The sequence below is a fragment of the Lampetra fluviatilis genome, chromosome 49, assembly GCF_964198595.1.
Source record: "Lampetra fluviatilis chromosome 49, kcLamFluv1.1, whole genome shotgun sequence".
Taxonomy (NCBI): Eukaryota; Metazoa; Chordata; class Hyperoartia; order Petromyzontiformes; family Petromyzontidae; genus Lampetra; species Lampetra fluviatilis.
The window spans coordinates 8,034,242-8,056,322 of NC_136323.1; the positions used below are offsets into that span (position 1 = coordinate 8,034,242).

Below are 22,081 nucleotides of genomic sequence, written 5' to 3' on the forward strand. Positions count from 1 at the left end.
TGATTATGCTGATGACGTTGAAATATTATTAATGGCATCAGGTGAATTAAACCATTCCCATTGGATGTATGAGTATGGGTCATTATATGAGAGCATGCATCATTTACAGAAGAAGAAAAAAAACATCGGACATACTGTAGAGTATTAATAGCTTGGCGTGGAATGATTGTGTTCAAATTTGGGCAGTTTTCGGTGAACCAGGCAAACCTGCGTTAGATTCCCAACCACGACCAACGTTAATAACCGAATCGGTCCTTACCAATATCCTACCTTCACCGACTCCACACTGACTTTCACTATTAAATTACTAACGCCCCCTGAGCGGCTCTGCGAACATTGTGCATTTCAACACGTGGGCACACTTAAGCCCCTGCCTTTAAAGCAATGGGGTCAGGACTGTTGGCCCGTGTAAGGATCTATCCTGCGCTGCGAGCATGTGAGCCATGACCTCGGCCGGTCATCCAACTCTCAAAGATGCCCATTTTTTTGGGGCAAGCAGCCACTTTTGACAACGACGCCAATTGGGACGCGGCGGGCAGGGGGTGTTGGTGGGGGGGGTATCGGCGGGACGGGGGGGTCGGGGAGCGTTGAGAGAACGCGTGGAGCGTGCGGTTGCTTCTTTGGGACAAACCCATGAATAATGGATTAGAGGGAGCGGGGGGGGGAGGATTAAAGATTTATCAATAAAAACTGGATTGCAAGAGGAGCGCGAGACTGCGGGGTTGGCAGCCGCGGACGCAATTGAGAGAGAAAGGCAGCGTGAGAGCGGTGCGGGCGGCAACAGGAGGAGCTTACAAAGTCTCCCCGGCGTCGAGACGCGCGCCGCGAGCATTCTGCGCGCGGACTCACGCGTGGCTGCCACGGAAGGCAGCAGACGCACGAGGAAGAGTCCTCTGACCTCATCAGTGGCAAGGGTCCCTCATTTCACCGTTATTTAACTCGAACGTCTTTTCCTTTTCAAAACCTCGAATAGATATTCATGTGGTTTTTTTTTATTAATGCTGTTTAGGCACCGTCCTACGCCCGAAGGCTGTCTCGAGTCTGTCCACTCTATCGGGGGGGGGGGGGGGAGAAGAAAAAAAGACACAACTGACACTTTCACGAACGGCGCTTATCTCACTCTCTCTCTCTCTCTCAGGAGCGTCGAGCCAAGGGTGAACTTTGCCACCAGTCTGAGAATTCTGTTGTTATTTTACCGTGTTGTTCTTTTCCTACTCGAATGTGCTTTTGCTGAACAATGAAAACGCAAGCATCCGACTGCCAAGCGAAAGCGTCACTTTGCCACGAAAGGTACCGTGAGTAACACGCGCGCTTTCACATCCCACCCCCCTTCCCTTCGAATTTTTTCTACCTCGGAAACGTCAGAAGCATCGCACTTGGCTCAAGTTTAGCACGAGAGCTATGCACGCGACTAAGATGGTTAATGTAACGCGCGCGCTCGCAAGCACACAGTGGAGGAGGTTTGCTTTGTGAAACGCGATCGCAACGGTTAAATTCGCATATACGGTGCCGCATATGCGCTGACATCTGTACGTGTTGGAAAGAAAAAAAGTTGTGGGGTCGTCGTGTGCTGTTGGCTTCGGATATTTGCGAAACCTCAGTTGCCATGTAGATGCCGAAATGTGTAAATGTGTGGCTGCGGCTAATTGAGCGATATAAATAAATTAATTGTTATTCGCACAAGCCAATTAACAAGCCACTCCCTAAGGGGCAGAATATGTGTACAGTTTTAATTACCGAAACCTCTGACGCTCACCAATAATATGCTAAATTTAAGCACAGTTTGTGATGATTGTATATAGTATTGTTATTTACAAGATTGTATGGCAGCCACGTCACTACTACATCAGGTTCAGTCTTGAAAGTGAAGGCATAATAGAGACTGTGATTGCCATTCCAACTGGCATTGATAAATGGGAACATGGAAATATCCCGTGTTCAATGCTCATTTAAATGTGTTCATGCGCATACGACTGACAATAGATTCGTTCAGAATTCAGCAAAGAATATGTTGAACCTGTTTGGAAACATGATATGAAATATAAATGGGTTAGTCATGTGGGGTTTATGATGCATGCTTATGTATGTATCTATTAAGCGCAAATGCTGAGTATGTGAAAAACATTGCCTTACATTAGATGTGTCATAATTCAAAAGAAGAAAAACACATGCAAATTAAGCACAGGCTTATTAATTTCATGGCCTTAAATTTTAATTCACAAGTTCAATGGAAGCATTTTTCCTACGCAATTTAATACAGCCTAAGGCTTTATGTAAATCACCATTGTTTCCTGGGAACGCAAGCTAGTATTGTACTGCATATGTTAACAAAACCAGGTCATTATTTATCAGCAACATTTATGTTATATTTTTAATCTCACACTTTCACACTGTGGTCTTCATTCTAAGGTGTTTGTGATTTACAACGTCTGCCTCTTGGCTATCCATGTTTCCACTGTCTCGCGTTAATGAGATCACCTACTGCTCATCGGTGATGGTAAAGGATGACGCACAAAATTATGCCATAAAGCCCCCAGCACAAATTTACAATCTTACCCTCCACAATACAAGTGCTAACTGGATTTGTTTTCCTTTCTTTCAAAATTGCTTGGAGTGCTACCAATTTATGAAACTTACGAAGTATCTGGCAGTCAAAGTGGTAAAAAAAATGCTTAACTTGGTGGTTTTAGCTGAGCCATTCGGATTAAGAAACATCCAAAATCGAAAAGTGCATGTGCACAGCTGAGCACGAGCCCGCGAGAAACTACCACAGTACACGTGCACAGCCAACGACAGGCTCAGGAAAAGAAAACTATTACGGATACCTGCCTTCCACTACCTTCTCTTATGCGATTGTAGAATCACAAAAAAACCACTAAAAGAGTCAAAGTGATTTCTTGCAGATGCCCAGCTCATATTTACATCCCAGAGCCAGTGGTGGAAATTCCACGTTCCCACCGCAGGTGCGAGTTGATCCAGAGGACGGCCACTCTTGTTGACTTTCACACAAAAGTGGCGCTTAGATTAGTCGACTGCGAAAATATTCACAGGTGGTTTCTTTTGGGTGAGCTCATGTAAAAAAAATGTGTGCCGTAAACCCTCCACCACCAGACGCGGCCAAGTAATGAGGGTGCCACGTTGAATCGGACGTGCCAAATGCGTAACCGCTTCGGATCCACCGCCGGTGCTGCTGCTGCTGCAGAGTAATCTTCCAACATTTGCAGGGCTGCGACGTTTCGCTGGTGTTTACACCCAGCATCATCAGGTTGCGAAGAGATGATGGGCTGAATTAAACCCCCCACTCCCCCAACCAGGATGTGAACTCATTAATTCCGATCGCGAGCCACTCCCTCTCCCATCTCTCGTGCCCAGTGAGACATTACCATTGGCACGTTAACACTGCATCATAATCATGACAATGTGCACATGATCCAAAGCATATTCGCCTGATTTCAACCCACCGTGTAACGTACTGTGAAATTTGTGTGCAATTTCGGAAAAGCATTATACGGGTGCTGTTCATATAGAGTATTTGCACTCATATTCCCATTGATTTTATTACTGTAATTCAGTGTTTTCAGATGCCTTCGAAATTGACGTTTCAATTATTTGAGGCGCAGCTTTTACAATATGTTCATCTGTGACCTAAACACCGGCGTTATGATTATGCGTACACAACGTTTCGAGGGCTCCTATGAAACACGTATGGATTTATAATTTAATGTACAAATTATTTTCTTCCATTGTGAAATGCAATTAACTGAATTGAAAAGGAATATTTGAATTTTTTATTTATATTTGTAACCAAAAATCTAAGAACTGTACATTTATTATGCTCTACATTTTCGGTTAGATTCATTCTAACCTCGTATATTTCACAAGCCTCAGAGTAACTGCCATGGAGTAGTACATGCTACTGTAGCACTGTAATAACCCAACATTCTGCGTAAAATGTTAATACAGCTAAATTTAAAAAGTGCCATCTCCTAAGGATTACCTGGCGGTGCATAATCACTGACACACAAATTCCGTGGTGTTCAGTCATCTCCAATTACAACACATTTCATTTATAAATTTCACTGCGGCATGATGATGCCGAGTAAGTACAGAAATAATGGTAGCCAAAACATCCGTCGGTTAACAGCTGTAAAGCACGTGTATTGCACTGGCATAGAAACGCATGATTTATTCATTCGCCAGATAACTACGGCAAGGGATTAAGAGCCAAACGAAAACCGTGCACATGTGACACAGACGACTTTAAACATAGCCTGATTTAACTCGTAAAAATTGACACAGTCGACGCTGTTCTGCCATTTGCATAGATAAATAAGTCATTACGCAACACCCTGCCAAATCGTGAAAGCCGCCAACAAAGGCTCGTCAGTAAGTTCAAGTTTCAAGTTTCATTAATTAGGTTCAGCACTGTGAGCCATGCGGCTCTTAAGTCGGGTGCAACCGCAACATACAAATTATGAACGTCTGATGCTATCGGCTGCAGAGTGCTGCCAAACGCACCGTTGTTTAAAATTTGTTCATTTTATTTCGCGTGCATTTTGAGAAACATAAAGAACATTTTTCGTCGTAAATGTTCTCTTACATCCAGTTCTGAGGAGTATTCGCCTATTTGAAGCTAGATATGATCTAAGAATAGGTTGTTTGTAAAACAAAATACTAATTCGGCAACTTGCTCAGAGAAGCGACAGGGACACTTGCCACTATGGCAATCCTGCAGAACGTAGCGTATAACGTCATGCCAGGGAGTGGCCGTGGAAGATAACACCACCACATAACTACCTCTGGAGTAACTAGTATAGAGGTCTCTTGCCCCAACACTGACACTTAAGCAACCAAGCCTGTAAAGAAGAAAGTTGGAGAGAAGTCATTCGGCCTCCCTGTCACTCTTGAACTGATAGGAGGGAAAGGAAGAGGACCGAACACCACATATTGCCCACTCATGCTGCATTAACCCTTTCCAGTTCTGATGACGTACGTGTAGGCCATCACATTTTCTTCCAATGCTGTTCCGACGACGTATGTGTTCGTCGGAATGGAACCAGAAGAAAAAATAATACAAATTAACTTTTTCGGTACTTAGACTCCCACGAGGCCATGCAGGAGGGCATGCGAAACAGTTTGGCGCCGGCTATCGTAGAGTTGAGGTTGTGTCGCTGGGATTCTCCGCGGTGAGTAACAATGTCTTTAAAAACAACGGCGCTACTACGCCTTTCTAAATAAAATCAACGGCAAACCACTCGCGCATTCGAAGATTCAGCGGTGAGCGGGACAAACCACACCCTGTAAATTTGCAGACGTCTCGGAAACGGGAAAGGGTTAATTAAAGTGTGTTTCACCAAATGTCACGAATTTTTACCCATCAGAAGTGAGATAGGTTTTGACTGAACTGAGGCAACCAGTTCGCATTACTTGAGAACCTGTTTAATCACAAGTGGTTGCCTGGATTCGAACCCAGGCGCTCATAAGCCCCCAGTGATATAATTCAACATGAGCCTCCAAAGCCACACGGCCACTTAGCTGGAGCCAGGGTTTCAAGGGCAGTGTTAGACCATGGAGAGTCCCCGACAATAAAGTTTGAATTACGAAGTCTGTCACTTATTTCGAAATCATTTACTTCTGCAAACACATTACTTGCACCTTTATCATCATCAATCATCAGCCATGGTCGATTCACTGCTGGACGGAGGCTTTTCTGAGCCGCCACCACCTCTCATGATTCTGCGATGTAATAAGCCATATACATCTGTAAGTTGGTGTGTTTTTTTTACGATTTAAATTGAAGAAGAAAACATATACTGTTGCACAGAAATGTGAGGTTCGGGCTGAATAGACTTGCCTCGGAGAAACCTGTGCATGTTCTCCAGTTTAAACTCAACAACAAACAATCGTGTAAGTTAACATGGATATTGCCCGCCCCATCTGCTGCAGGGACCCCTAAAAGCACCTTGCAATCAGAATTACAATTGGAAAAAATAGATTCTCATGTGTGAGAGAATTAAAAGAAAATTGGATTCCTAATTCCACGTTGCCGAATCCCTATCCACTACGCTCAATCAACAATAAACAAAGCCGCACTGTAATTAATCTGGACCAAACATGTGATGCCTTTTTCAAATATGGTTTCGAAAATAAGTATTTGGTTTATTGAATAAAATAAGTATTTGATTTATTAAATAAACAGTATAAGAGAGCCGGCTCAAAAATGTGCACCAAAGTGAATAATGCATCTCCAGTGATATTTCGCGTCTGTTTTCATAATGCAAAGTTACGGGTCACTGGAAAGTATTAATAATTCAACAACAAATTTCAATGTAACCAAGGCACGTGTACAGTCTAAAGTAACTCATTTTCATCATCATCAGTCATTGTCTTCTCACTGCTGGATGAAGGCCTGCCCACACAGTGGCCATCCCTAATGGTCCTGCAAAGCCAAAATCTATGCCCTGCCCATAAACCGATGTCATCACTCCACATCTGTGGTCGTCAAATTCTTGGTCACGTTCTCTCTCCACTGGCTGTCATTCCATCAAAAGTCTCATCCATTGGCCGTCATCGATTCGAGAGATGTTTTTTGTCCAAGCCCACGTAGTTTTCCGAACAGCCAATTCTATATCTCGAGTGTGGAGACTCCCACCTCTTCCCTGGCATCGGGCCAGCTTCGAAGAGCCGGCCAAAATATCTGCCCTCTTTTAGATAAACTCTCTAGAACTCTCTCCAGTGGACGCCCTTCCACCAGCCCGGGGTGTCTTGGCCATACATCACCATGGATGAGTGAAAGTGGGAAGGGGGTGGGGAGAATGACCAGATAAGATTACCAGTGTGACCTGCATGGACGTACTGCACGTAACCAACCGTGCTAATCGGATCTCGGTTTACAGAGCGGTGCATGGCCAGAACGGTGTATGGGGAGGCCTTCATCCAGCAAGGAATTGAAAAAGGATTGTAAATCCTTGCAAATAATATTAACATCATTGGTTTAAACACATTACGAATTCTGAGTAACGAAATACTAAGATGTGTTTCGTGAGCATGTGTTGAGCTGTACAGCTCTACTTTGTGATCTACGTGTATTCATAAAACATGTACTCCACAGTAATACTGGTAGGAACCTCCTGGTTACACCAGCCCACACGGGATTATTGTATCCGTCCGTCCGTCGTGCAGGGAGGGGCTGGGTGGGGAGGGAGGGGCTGGGTGGGAAGGGGAGGGTGGGGAGGGGCTGGGTGGGGAGGGTGGGGCTGGGTGGAGAGGGTGGGGAGGGGCTGGGTGGGGCTGGGTGGGGAGGGGCTGGTCACCCCGTGGTGCCCTTATAAAACTCAACGTTTAACCTACTCACGCCGGCTTGTGCCCGCCCTCACAGTCGGGCATATTTGCGGAATACACCACGCCGCCGTTGACCCTGGCCATTGACCGAGCAACCCGACGTTCCTACCAGCTCCCTCCGCAGGAATGTGTTATTGAACACAAACGTCTGTGAGTAGACAGACGTCAGTGTTCAATAAATACTGCAAGACAAAACAATTTAACATGGATTCATAACGTTCATGAATTTGAAGGCAAATTACCCACACTCACATCTAAATGACTTAACTCAAAGGACAAGAATGCAATGTAAAACGGGCTCTGGGGAACAAACTATAAACGAAACTATTTTTTATTTTACCAGGTATTGGCCACTGAGCTATATAGCTCATTTTCAGAAGCGACCTGGCCACATATGTTAGCTCGACGCATTTGGCTCATCACGTGGACATTTATAACAGCCAAAGAGTCTAAACGCACGTTGATTATAAACGCAGTCAGTCAGGGTCGGGATCAAAACCACGACCTCCTGTATACCAGGCGAGGGAATTAACACCTCGCCACCATGATGCCCCTTCAAACGTTTGTGGCGCAGAGTAAATATCCCTTGTCTAACGATCCAGGGCCGCTGTTTTTCGAGAAGGCAAGTGTCATGCTATCGAAATCATTGAGTACAAACTCGGCTCAGCACAGCACACAATGTGGTGCTGGTGTGAGCATCATAGCCTCCTTCCCATGCAGCCACGTCTGTCTCCCCAGCGCTGCTCTTGACTCACCCACAACAGGCATTGTTTAAGGCTGAGTCAATCTAGTGAATGCCCAGAAAACTGGTGGCATAACTGACGAAGAATTGAATCTGTGTCACAATGATTGTGATGTACGTATGTATGTTGAACTTATTTTGAACCGCACATAGCCAACTGTGCGAATCGGAGGTGCGGGGGAAAGGCAACAAACTAAATACAGGGTACAAACCAATATAGCACTTATCCTCTAAACACATACACGTACTGGTTCACATACATACACACACGCACACACGGCAAGGGTCGCAATTATCCATTAACGGTGATTTTACCAGAGTACTTTTATCAGGTTAAGTGCACTTTGAGGCCATGTGAAGTGCTGAAGGTTCGCTTACAAGAGGTCACAGGACAGACCCAGGTGCCATGGGTTGTCTGCCTGAGATGACTGGCAGATGCACAACCTGTGCTCCCTGCTTTGTCAACTTCCTGCGTTTTATCCACGCGGCGCTCCGCTCGTTGTTGGGAACGTCACTCCTCTGCCCTCCGCTGTTGTTCTAGGGTGGCTGTAGGAGCCAGAGGACATCCCTGTCATACCCCAAGGTGAAAAGGGAATGGCTCTGACTGCCGTCCACGCAGTGTTACCCGGGCTTGCCCACCGTCATGAAGATCCTTAATGATTGTGAGCAGTGGGTCAAGGACCCCGAACGCATAAAGAATAATCCAGAGACCTGGCCTATTGATGGCATCATAGGCCTTGACCAGGTCAATAAAGCAGAGATGTAGGTCTTGTTGAAATTCCCTACACCTCTGCTGTAGCAGGGGGACAGAGAATAAGGCATCCGTTCAGAATGTAATAATGTTTTGTGGACTGTGGCAAAATAGCCAAGGGTGTAAAACAAAGTCAAGGTGAATCAGACGGTGAGAAGTGTTTGGTTCATGTCCTGCCACTCAGGGAGGAGTAATTAGACATTTTATTTTTGGGACTGTCTAATGTTCATTTAAGTATCTCTTTGTACAATCGGCATATCCAACAATGAACCAGCAATGAACGAAACTAATTGCACTGATTAATTTAATCACAAGCGATCCCCTCGAGATAATACTGTTACAGTGCTTCTATTTAACAACCCACCACTCCACGGTGGCCGTGATGTTATCTCCCTCGCCTGGCATGCAAGAGGTCGTGGCCATCGATCCCAACCCCTGATGATGGATTTCTCTCCAGGTTCTCCAGTTTTTATACTCTTAGGTTTTTTCGGTAAAGTCACGTACGTAAAAATAAATAATAGAAATAAAATAATAGAAATACAATTATAAATCACGACGTTGCGGAGGCAACATTTTATAATTTATTTTTACCTACGTGACTTTACCGAAAAAACCTAAGAGTATGAATCCTTGCAGTCACGAAAGCTTCAAATCTAGAATGAATAGCCTCTACGGGGAGGAATTCCACCTATCTGTGAGAGTTTTTAACAGAAAACGAGACAAGAAGTCACAGCTTCTCGAGACGCTGGTCTTAAATCTAGCTGTGACGGTCCCACCTGATGACGGAGACTTGTGTTGCCTCCGAAACGTCGTGAGTTATAATTGTATTTCTATTATTATTTCTATTATTTTATTTTTATTATTTATTTTTACCTACTTGACTTTACCGACAAAACCTAAGAGTATGAATCGTTGCAGTCAAGAAAGCTTCAAATCTAGAATCTCCAGTTTTTCCCTCCACATTTAGAAGCATGTGTTTAGATGATTTGGCTGCGACTATAAATTTTCACATATGGTGATAAAGACACTTCAATGAACTATCATGTGTGGCCAGGTCACTTCTAAAAAAGAGCTCATAGCTCAGTGGACTTCACCAGGTGAATAAAATAGTAACGTTTTATATAGCAATGTACAGTGCTAGTCGTAGCACAGAATTTACACGAATATACGTTTCAACATATTTTCGTCTCATCTACAAACATATGCACACACACATGCATACCTACATACGCATTATCGAATTACAACTATTCTTATTAACCGGGCTTTTGGAAAAAAATCACGCAGCAACTCTATATACCGCCTAGGCCACAAATTTCACGATAGTTGACGTCCTTTAGTCTCGTGGCAGCACTGTTGAGTTTTTATTGAAGATAAAACTCCAGCCTTAATTATTAGGGCATTTAATAAACGACTAATTATTTTTACTTCCATTTTCATTTTAAGCAGGTAAGGCCCCCTGAGCAATATATCTATTTTTCAGAAGCGATCTGGACACAAATGATAGCTCAACGAAGTGGCTCACGTGGAAATGTATCGCAGCCAAATACTCCCAACGCATGTTTCTAAATGTGGAGGGAAAAACCGGAGGACCCTGAGAAAAATCCACGCGACCACGGGGAGAACATGCAAACTCCAAATAAACAAACAGGTACCCAGGGTCGGGATCGAACCCACGACCTCCTGTCTACCAGGCGAGGTAGTTAACATCTCCGAGCCACCGTGGCACCCCAGTTACAGTGCCTTGACCTGTGTCATTCATAACGAACGACCACCGCTGGGATGGACCACATTCACCATGGCTCGCTGTGTTCTCATGGTAACCTCAGCGATTTCTTGTTCTCCCCCCCCACCCCTTCCAAGGCGGCCCGTGCTCTGCTGCCGTGGTTTCTTCGTCACAGTTCTCACAATCACACTTTGCCGAACTCTTTCGCGCGCCAACCTCTGACCCATCCTCCCTGTGGGATGGCACCGCACACTGTATCACTCAAGCGGCGCAGCGTGAGCAGACAGGCCCAAGCATTGGACACAGGCCCTGTACCAATTTAATAGAATATATACAAACAGTGCTGTATATATGTGTGTGTGTGTATTCACGTGTGGCTACAGTCTACTAGATTTTTTAAATCAGATTTGCTGTCATGGATGTTGCCGTGGTGTAATCGTTAGCACGATTCCTTCCAATATTAGGAAGCCACTGGACCTATGCACTTTTCAATCTAGATTGAAAACTAATTTATTTTAAAGTTATTTTTCGGGTTTAGCTGTTGTCCTTCCCCCGGCACCTCCGATTAGCACGGTCTACTATGTACGGTGCGAAATAAGTTTAACATACATAGGTACGTACATACATACACTCGAACTGCAATCCAGAGGTCGCTAGTTCTATTCTGTCCACCCAACAGCATGAATCGCTTCCACCATGCAGTAGAACCGCTAGTTAGGTCAGGTGTGGTACGGTATATTGTGGGTACCCCCACCTCTTCGAAGGTGACGGGCATAATGGAAGAGTAGGGCAAAAATATCAGAATCAAAGTATTTCTACTGGAGGAATCCGATGAGCTATAAAGCTTATTTTTCACAGATGTCCAGTAGGGGCGGGTCAAGACGTTAGGCGCGTTAGGGGCAGGTCAGAACGTTCTTCCAAAGGGGCTCTCGCGAGCTCCCTCTCGTGGAGGCCCTTCCACCAGCACTGGCAGGAGCAAGCAGTTGCAGGGCCGCACCTTTACAACAATTTTACAAATAAATAAATATTTGCTTCATGTACTGCATTTGTATTATTAATACATCGCTTCAGAGCATTTCGTTTGTCTCATATATTCTTATATGACCATTTGGCTACTCTTGTTATTCTTGTTTAATTCGAGCACGCACTTCAATTGTTTCAGATGTGGTGATGTTTTATCCACGAATCAATAACAGATGACATTCCTCGACTGTTGGCTGACTCGGCAAAAGAGGCCTTTCTTAATAAAACGTTCAAAACTGCGGAACACAACGTAAACAAGAGATGCAATAGCTTAGAGAGAGTCAGCAATGTAAGCAATATATCAAACAGGCAGACTGTTTTATATGCATATTACAGATAGAATAGCCATATCATTCAATTTCTCCCAGACTTTACAAGCATCATAAATTACGAATATATTTTGCTATAAGGGTATACTGTAATGAAACCTATGACGGACATCACCTGTAATGCGCCCAACTTTGTCAGATCTCGGAAGCTAAGCAGACTGGAGCCTGGATAATGCTTGGATGGGCGGCCACCTTGCATGGCAGGTGCTATGGGCAATGGGCTATGTGGTGGGCAGTGGATGGAAGTGCATAAAAAAGCAATCATTGTATTATACTTCTATGCTCCCACATTTACGCTTGCCATATTCACAAATCCGCACCAATCAGTGCGATAAAGGTTGGTTAATTAAGCAGCACGGCGTGTTGATGAGGCCCTCATTCAGTGGTGGATTGGCAAAAGGACTGTAAATCTCCACTTGCAAATGCTTGTATGCAATATTCCAGTACCTTATTTTATTGAATGATAAAGCTAACAAGCCAATCCAAAAAAGTAAGCCTCAGCATTTTTAAAATGTATGTAAAATATTTTTTTTTAATCATGAAAATGATGAGCTGTGCACAACTTAGCAAGTGAGATCTGCTCAAACAGACAACCCGAGTTGTAAAATAACACAAAGGCAACAGACATTATGTGTGCACAACGTTACGTGTAACACAAGCATTGACGGATACAACTGCAATTTGAACTGTAATTGCTCTGCCATTTCCCCGGAAGCCAACCCCCTAAGAAAATAAAAACAAAACACAATGAGATATCTTTATTTTTGGGCCGTACCTAGAGCCAATGAATAGCCATTCGGGGACACATTTTTAAGTCGAGGAAATATCTTCGGGTTTTCGAATGATCGAATTGCCATCTAACTTTACACAATCTAAAGCTGACATTTGCGAAAGTGAATAGAAGAACCGAGGCAGAATCTTCCCAATTGATGTCTAATTTACCACCAGTCTCCGTGATTCATAATTAAAATGGCATTTGTGTTCCAACTACATTTCAGAGACAGTTCACCGGGCACGAGGTGTAAATATTTCCAAAGCACCACCAACATTACCAATTTGTAAGTGGAACGGTTCGTAAGTCGGAACACAACAATGCACTGTATTTGAATGCCCGTACGGTCAGTGTTATGAATCGTGTTCCGGGTCAACATGAACAGGAAGGGAAGCATCGTTACACTCGTTACATCCCGCGGAGGATCGCTTCTCTGAACAAATTAGGTTGCAAGTGTGAATTCGCAATTGAAGTCAATGTAATTTTTTTTATATTATGGAAGCTGGTTCGTAAGTACAGGTGTTCATAAGTCGTGCGTTCGTAAGTCGAGAACTGCCTGTTCTTAATTTGTAAAGTTGATTTAAGGTAACAGATAAGAACTTAACCCTATCTCATAATATATTTTTTAAACGTATGCCAGACCAAGCCACCTTTACGATTCTTAGAGTTCCACAATAATGCTCAGAAATCAAAATCAAAGTCAACGTCATTGCTCAGAATGCCCGTATCGAGAACGACATACATCTGAGGGAAAACAGTGCAACGTTAAATGAGGATACGGAAAATTGTAGAGTGCAAAAAAACTACAATAGGCAGCAATTTCCATGCCGCTTCGACCGACATTATCGGAGTGGTTAAAAGATGCCAACTATCGCCAGATGCAGACGTGCATTGCCATGCCTCAACAATAGCACAACCGCGTGTTGACAGGGTCCCTTTGATCAGTGAATACTTTAATTATGTCTCGAACATAATGATGGTTTGCACAGATGGTCAGAAATTTTGATTAATTGCACACACGCAGATGTCTTCTGTGCTTATCAAAACATGTTGTGCTTGTGAAGCTTGTTGTTTAAGCTGAAGGAGATTTTTCTTGTCTCAATCGTGCAATCTGCTTTTAATCGTTGGATCGTGAGGTTTTGAGTGCTTTGCTATATATCTCAGCAGTATTTTGGTCTGCATTCTGAACTTCTTAAACGTACAGATGTCGGATTTACCTTCCAGTTGTAATTAATATTGCGCATAACGTAGCGATAGAATCTGCATGTGATATGTGTATACATGTAGACAGTACAATGCTGCCTATCCATCCTGAAGACCAATTGACTGTCCACACCCAGTGTAGTATTTGTGCACAGTGTAAATGTCATTATCTACAGACGTTAACATTTTCACACATCCACCTCTGTATATAAATACACACAACCCATATCATTACATCATAAAAAAACAAAAACGTGTTTTGATAATCAAATGTAATTTTTGTGAACAGAATATCAATTATTCCATGTGTTATTCACACGGTGACATTTCACAAGACACGGGCAACGTGAATATAAAATTATACATACGCCACGAATTCAAAACAAAACAAACAAAGCCATCACAAGACGCATATCATTCACATTCATATCCACATGAATGCATAAAGATAACAATTACGATAATAATCATAATAAGCACAATAATATTATTTTTAAAAGTAGCCCAAACACAAACATACACGGATCCTGGCTACCCCCATCATACATGGGCCCTGCATGACGAATGTCATTGTTGCCTACTGCATTGTGGACTGCCATCATTTCACAGCGAGGAGAAGTTCAAACGAGCAGCAGAGCTGGGGCAGAGAGCGGCGGGCAGAGGCTTTTCTGTGGGCTCAGAAGCCATAAGTTCAAAAGGGCTTCACCCTGGCTTGATGTGGGGGAGCTCCGAATTGGGCTTCAAGGTTATATGACAGAGGGCGGTTGCTCACAGTGATACCAGGTGAGGCCTCCCACGTGGGCTCCTGCCAGACTCCCACGTGGGGCTCATATTGAGGTCCCACCAGACTCCCACGTGGGGCTCATATCGAGGTCCTGCCAGGCTCTCACGTGGGGCTCATATCAAGGTCCCACCAGACTCCCACGTGGGGCTCATATCGAGGTCCCACCAGGCTGCAACGTGGGGCTCATATTGAGGTCCCACCAGACTTCCACGTGGGGCTCATATCGAGGTCCTGCCAGGCTCCCACGTGGGGCTCATATTAAGGTTTCACCAGACTCCCACGTGGGGCTCATATTGAGGTCCTGCCAGGCTCCCACGTGGGGCTCATATCAAGGTCCCACCAGGCTCCCACGTGGGGCTCATATCGAGGTCCTGTCAGGCTCCAACGCGGGGCTCATATCGAGGTCCTGCCAGGCTCCCACGTGGGGCTCATATTGAGGTCCTGCCAGGTTGTCACGTGGGGCTCATATTGAGGTCCCACCAGGCTCCCACGTTGGGCTCATATCGAGGTCCCACCAGGCTCCCACGTGGAGTTCATATTGAGGTCCCACCAGGCCCCCACGTGGGGCTCATATTGAGGTCCCACCAGGCTCCCACGTGGGGCTCATATTGAGGTCCCACCAGGCTCCCACGTGGGGCTCATATTGAGGTCCCACCAGGCCCCCACGTGGGGCTCATATCGAGGTCCCACCAGGCTCCCACGTGGAGCTCATATTGAGGTCCCACCAGGCCCCCACGTGGGGCTCATATTGAGGTCCCACCAGGCTCCCACGTGGGGCTCATATTGAGGTCCTGCCAGGTTGTCACGTGGGGCTCATATTGAGGTCCCACCAGACTCCAACGTTGGGAAGGAAGCCACTGGAGCTATGCACTTTTAAGTATAGATTGAAAATGCATTTCTTTAGAACTACTATTTGTGTTAAATTTGTTGCCCCCCCCCCCGCACCTTGGATTAGCACGGTTGGCTATGTACGTTGTGAAATAATTTCAACATGCATACATACATACATAGGTGGGGGCCTCATATTGAGGTATTGCCATCTCTGCACGTGAATCCTTCACTCGTCCATCATCGATATTTTCTTGCACACATTCCTCCACCGAGCAACGGGGGGGAAAAAATAACCCAAATAGGTACAGCTAAGAAAACAAGTCACTGTGTTGATGTGTGGATGGAAAGTCGACCGCTGTAATTGATAAAGTAAAATATAAATACAATAAACAACAAAATCACGTACTGTACCAAGACTAATTAACTTCATATGCGGTTTTGTTTGCCGCTGAGTCAACATGTTTTGTTCCTTCAGTTGATGCGCAAGTAAATGTTACGAAAGCGCCTTATTAAAATAATGTAGACATGACATTAAATCACGGATTACCTTTAAAAAATTAATGATTAATGGCTGATTTACACATGTTAATGACACGTGACCCAACGTAACCTCACACCACTTGCTGGAACAGAGGTTGAACAGTCTTTGCATCTCAGCCGTGCTCCCTGCAAAGGAATTTGAACAAGGGATTTATTTTGTTACGCTCACAGCTGCAAGAGCTGAATAAAAACAAATTCCGTGTGATCCATTTGGGGTTTATTTTCTCCTTTAGATTTCTCTGCGGCCGACGGTTGTAACAATGGGGAACGTTTCTTATGCGGTGGGGTAATGAGTGGGTGCTCCCACCTGTTCAGCATGGAAGAGCAGGCCAACATTTCCTCGAGAAAGGGTACCTAGCGTTCTCTGTAGTGTAGTCGGAGGACCTTCGGCCAGCAGTAGCGTGCGCAAAGCAATTGTAGGGCTGCACCTTTCTCCTTCATCAAGTTCCAAAGTTTGAAATCTACTCAATATTACTTCAAATATGGGTCCCGTCACGCATAGAACTGTAATATCGTTGAGGACTCTTGGACGCCGGGGTTGAGGCACACGTATTTATTCCGCAACAGTTGTCACAACCGCGGACATACAACACTGGAGGGGGTATCGGCCCCCTCACCCGCTAGCTGGGAATACACTGCTAGCTATCTCTGACCTACCTCCTAGTCCTCCACTAACGGGCTAGGGGAGGCTGTCTGGCCCGACACTGGTAAGTCGGGCTACGGTACCCGGAGTCCCAGAGCACTAGCTCTGGTTCTCGGGACCACGCCGCTGGCTCGGTCCTGCGCGGCCCTGACAAGGGCGGCGACCCAGGGGAGTCCAGGGCTCTAGCTAGACGATCTTCGGTCTTCACTGGTTTAGCTTTAACATTCTACCCCGAGCTCTCCGGCTCATCCCCTTTTATACCAAAACCCCTCGCTGAGGGGTGGGGCCAGCCCCCCCCCAGGCTGCCCTGTGCGGACGTCGTTGAGAGCACCTCCCCGTGCACTCACGAAGCCCCGCCCACTGTGTTTGTTTCCCGTGTGATCCTATGTATACAGCCCCTCCGTAACACCCCTACAGAACGATTGCGCTGAATATCCATTGCACCTAATTTCGGTTAAAATATCCTGTTAGAGACATCATTATTTTTGTTATTAAGCAACCACGAATGCGATTTCAGAAAATGTAATATACACACGTGTGTTTTTAAACGAATTTTTAAAACCCACGTGTGTATATTAAATTTTCGTGCAAAGATGTATTTTCTACACTGATTTGTTACTCTTAACAAACGTATGCAGCCTATAACAATGGTGTACGTGGTCGCCTGTCCAAGTACTATCCAGGCTCTATACTGATTCGCTTCCAAGTTTCCACTTTCACTTACATATTCCAAAAGACAAAGTTCTCCCGTATAGCCTTAACAGACTGGAGGGACAAGTGCTGTCAGCAAGTTCCTATGATGGCCAGAACGGCGCACGAGGGGGTTGGGGTGGCTAGCACCACGCCCAGCCGCCTTTGTCTCCCCAGTGGCGATGTTTTTACAGACCGCACCAGGTACTAGCTTGAGGCTGAGTCGACCTAGGGGACGCCCAGAACCGGTTCAGATAATTGTCACCGATGCTGGCCGTGAGCGGGAATCGACCTCGGGTCGCCAGGTTTGCAGCACAGCGCACTAACCTCTACACTACCGCTCCCCATACGCCACATGTCTATCCACACACATATATAAGACAAACTGTTAGAATGTCGAGTTTCCAGCATTGCCTCAGGTCTGGCGACAGAGGTGGACCTCACCGTTTGTGTCTGGTCGCACATATGAAGTACAGTGTACAAAAAAATTGCTTGTATTCTGTGCTTAAATACAGCGTGGCGTTTGTTTTCACTCTCGGCATTTCATAAACCTTAAGGATGCTCAATTATTAACTTCGCTAACTGAAATCTCTCTTATCAATAATACAATAGCCGAGCCTGTGTGACTCACGGATGCAAAAGGAGTGCATGGGAGCTGCAAGTCTTTGATTAAACAATGGCTCAAGCCCAATTACTGATTATATTGTTGGAAAAAATGGTCAAAGAAGTTGACATTTCTTTCTTATACTTTGTATTACATAAGATCACAGCACAAGCAACTCAAAGTGAAAAGTGATCACTCACACTTGGTTCAGTAAGAGGCAGAGTCTCGCAGAGAGAAGGGTATAAACACATTCCTGCGGAGGGAGCTGGTAGGGACGTTGGGTTGCTCTGTAAATGGCCAGGGTCAACGGCGGCGTGGCGTATTCCGCAAATATGCCCGACTGTGAGGGCGGGCACAAGCCGGCGTGAGTAGGTTAAACGTTGAGTTTTATAAGGGCACCACGGGGTGACCTGCCCCTCCCCACCCAGCCCCACCCCTCCCACCCCCCACCCAGCCCCACCCTCCCCACCCAGCCCCTCCCCACCCTCCCCTCCCCACCCAGCCCCTAACCACCCTCCCCTCTCCACCTAGCCCCACCCCTCCCATTTTTGGATGCACGACGGACGGACGGACACAATAATCCCCTGTGGGCTGGTGTAACCAGGAGGTTCCTACCAGTACAAGTCCATTGATTGGTATCGGTTGGCATAGCTCCTGCTCCCCAGTGATGTATGCAGCTCGGTCGTAGGCTTGCAGAAGGCTTGCCACGATATCATTCTTCACGATGTGGTACGACACGAATTTTCACAACATGAAGAACATCACGCGATATCATTAATCCAAAACGTTGTACTGTAATTGTATTTCACAATTTTACTGAATTGTGTGTTGTGATGCTCAGGACTTCCAGTAGGACTGAAGATGACTTAAAGTGTCCTCAGCTGTAGTTCACTCTCCATAAGCCTGCCATAGTTCTACTCTTTGTCACTCTAAAAATCTACAATGCTTACAATGCAAACAACCTCAATCATACTGACATAAATAAAACAAAAATTAACAAAAAAAGTGGTAATTGGCATATTGTAACGTGTTTCTTTACCAATAAATTACTTAACAGTTATCCAGCTGCAGCTCACTCATCATTAGTCTGCCATCGGGTTTCTAATCATTGCAGCATGACAATCTTTAACACTTATCAAGCACGAGCTGTCAGTTACACTAAATTGATCGAGTAATTAATTTGAACAGATAATTATGACGTCATATAACATCAACGCCATCGATCGCTCTGAACACCATATTTCAAAGCATTCATTTCTTGAGTAATATCTATTTAATGAGCACTTTGATTATTATTATTTTTACATATTTTGTCAATAAGATACAGTATTTTTATTTCTCTTCTTGGTTCTTTCGGTAAAGTCACGTAGAATAGAAATAATAAAATAATAACAATAAAACATTATAAAATAATTCTCACGACGTTTCAGCCACAACGCAAGCAGCCGTCCTCAGGTGGAGAACAGGTCTGTCGAGAAGAAAGAGTCTGAATGACACACCCCAGGCTTGGAGCGTCTATTTAAGCTGGGATGGAGGGGGGGAAGTGAGCCTTGACAAAATAATTTGCATATCAAGAGGAATTTAGCATATTTATGGGAAATGCAGATATGCGATTAGTACTACTTGTGAAATGCGTAGGAGGTTTGTCGGGCGGTTTAAAGTCATATTATGCCCGTGCATTATGCAGGATTAGCAGCATCAAAGGGAGGGGATAGGGGTAACATTAATTAAGGGAAGGAATGTTAATAGTATGTAGCTGCAGTAACTAAACCACCACGTTAACAACTAAAGTATAAATTACATAGTATCATCAGTATACTAAATATACTCTCCAATAAGCTGAGCTACTAACAGTAAGTAATACATTACAATTCTATGTCGCAAAAAATATAATATGCTTCCAGCTAAACTTTATTCTCTTACATCACACGGGTCTACACCGTACTATATACTGCCATGGACAAACCCAACATTAAATTACATACTGTATTACTATACACCACCCTATACCTTATACATTGTAATATTACACAATGTATTATTCTACCCAGCCTACTGTATATCACACTGCTGTATATTCACTATACAGTTAAGTCACGTCTAAAGATAAAATAATAAATTAAATTAAATAATTTATTATTTTATCTTTAGACGTGACTTAACCGAAAGAAACAAATAATAATTCCTGCAGTCACGAAAGTTCTAAAATTAAGATTCACTATACAATTACGATACTATATATTACTTTGTACATTGTATTAAACATTACAATTTTATACTATTTATTATTATACAATCCGCTATACACTATACCATTGACCGTCGCGTGAAAGATACTAAGAGGAAGCAACGAAATATGTCAATGGGAGAGTGGTGATAGGAGACTTGCAGCGGAGCAAAGAATCCATTCCCTGCGGAGAATACAAGATAAATAGTCAATGCCAGTGAGTGGACTGCGGTCTGAAAGTCACCGTAAACGTGAACACAATCAGTTAAGATCCGAAATGGTTTATTACGTTTTTCCAATGATTGCTGAGCCAGAATCCATCTTCTCGGTTGAAATTGTCTCTGTGTTTGTATATGTGGATCGCCTCATGAACGAATCTCTCATGGTAGCCAGATGGCTTGCAGAGAACCTCTGTCTTGGAGAAGTCAATATCATGTGAGCCCACTGAATTGTAACAGTGATCTGCCACGGCTAAGGTGTTTGTCCTACCATGTTTCAAGTCTGCTTTATGTTCACGGATGCGGTCCGAGACATGTCGTTTGGTTTCTCCAATGTAACTGCTACCACAGAGGCAACTTAGTTTGTAGACGCCAGGGTACTGTATGTCTGGAACCACATCTTTTACAGACGGGACCAGATCACGGATTTTATGTACTGTGTTGAATCGGACCTGGATCTTGTGTTTTATCAGGATTTTGGAGATCATTTTGTGACCCCAGCAATGTAGGGTAAGGTGATGGTTTTGAAAGGCTCCTCAACAGGATCCTTCTTGATGGTTGGAGTGATGGCTTTGCGGATTGTGTAGTCGGAGTGATTATTTTATTATGTTTTATTTTTATTATTTTATTATTTCCATTCTACGTGACTTTAACGAAACAACCAAGAAGATGAATCCCTGCAGTCACGAAAGCATTAAATCGAAGTATTTTTATTTTTAAGTTCAATGAGCAATGATAATTTATCACGACATGATGATAATTTGCAAAATGGACGCTATGATTATCCTGGCTATTATATCGTATATTGTATGGTAGTATCACCCTAGTTTGTGTGATGTGTCTTTGTACACTTCACGTGGCCATAAAGTTCACTTAGCCTGGCACAGGCGCCGTGGTGACGTCACTGCCACTTTGTTGTTGTTATCTTTGTAAGGAGCGGTAGTGAAGCGGTGGCGAGTGATATCTGAAGCGGTCCTGGGCCTCCCCTAAGTCGACTCAGATTCTTAACAAGTACCTGGTGGCATGTCTTAACACCAAGATTGTGAAGACAAATACAGCCCAGTGTTGTCCACGCCACTCCCACGTGAGTGCCATGCTGGCTTTAATAGGTGCTCACGAACAACGTTTGCCCCAACAGTCTATTTGGCGATGAGGGTGATCTTTGTGTGTGAAAATATCACGGCTTATGATGATGATAATTGCTCTCACATTTAATATTGACTTATGTATAAACTGTTCAGTACAGTTGACATCTGTCTTTGTGTGGATAATCAAGTTATATCATGCATTAGGCAGTGCTTATCTTTGCTGGGTTTTCTAAGCGAGTGGTGGCAATTCCATATTCCTATGTCAGTGACCAATCTGTATACAAGCAAACCACTGTTGACTTCATACTAATCATTGCAGCTCCAGTAGACGGTACTCGTTTTAGATTCCCTAGACAAACGATGAATAGCTGAGTTAAACCTCACCAGGACTGAATCACATTCCACAATAAACATTGATATCGTCTCTATAACGGACTTAGGTGATGCCTCCCAGATCTTGTACACGAATGCGATGAGAAATGTTCGCTGAAAACACGAGTCATGCAGGTCTTTTTAGCGCCGAGAACACAATAACAACACTTGCCTGGGGTGAGGCGTGAGGCTGACCT

General features: G+C 44.3%; 1 protein-coding gene across 5 annotated transcripts in view; it reads left to right on the forward strand.

Moving 5' to 3' along the window:
• Positions 1–1,127: 1,127 nt before the first annotated feature.
• LOC144948507 (netrin-G2-like) overlaps positions 1,128–22,081 on the forward strand; it is a 176,538-nt gene continuing 155,584 nt past the window's right edge. For 3 of the 5 annotated variants that reach the window (XM_078878047.1, XM_078878045.1, XM_078878046.1), the window contains exon 1: positions 1,128–1,290. The gene's annotated coding sequence lies outside the window, so the exon portion shown is untranslated. Of the gene's footprint in view, positions 1,296–22,081 lie in introns of all 5 variants that reach the window. The other 2 variants (XM_078878048.1, XM_078878051.1) reach the window with 2 other exon arrangements.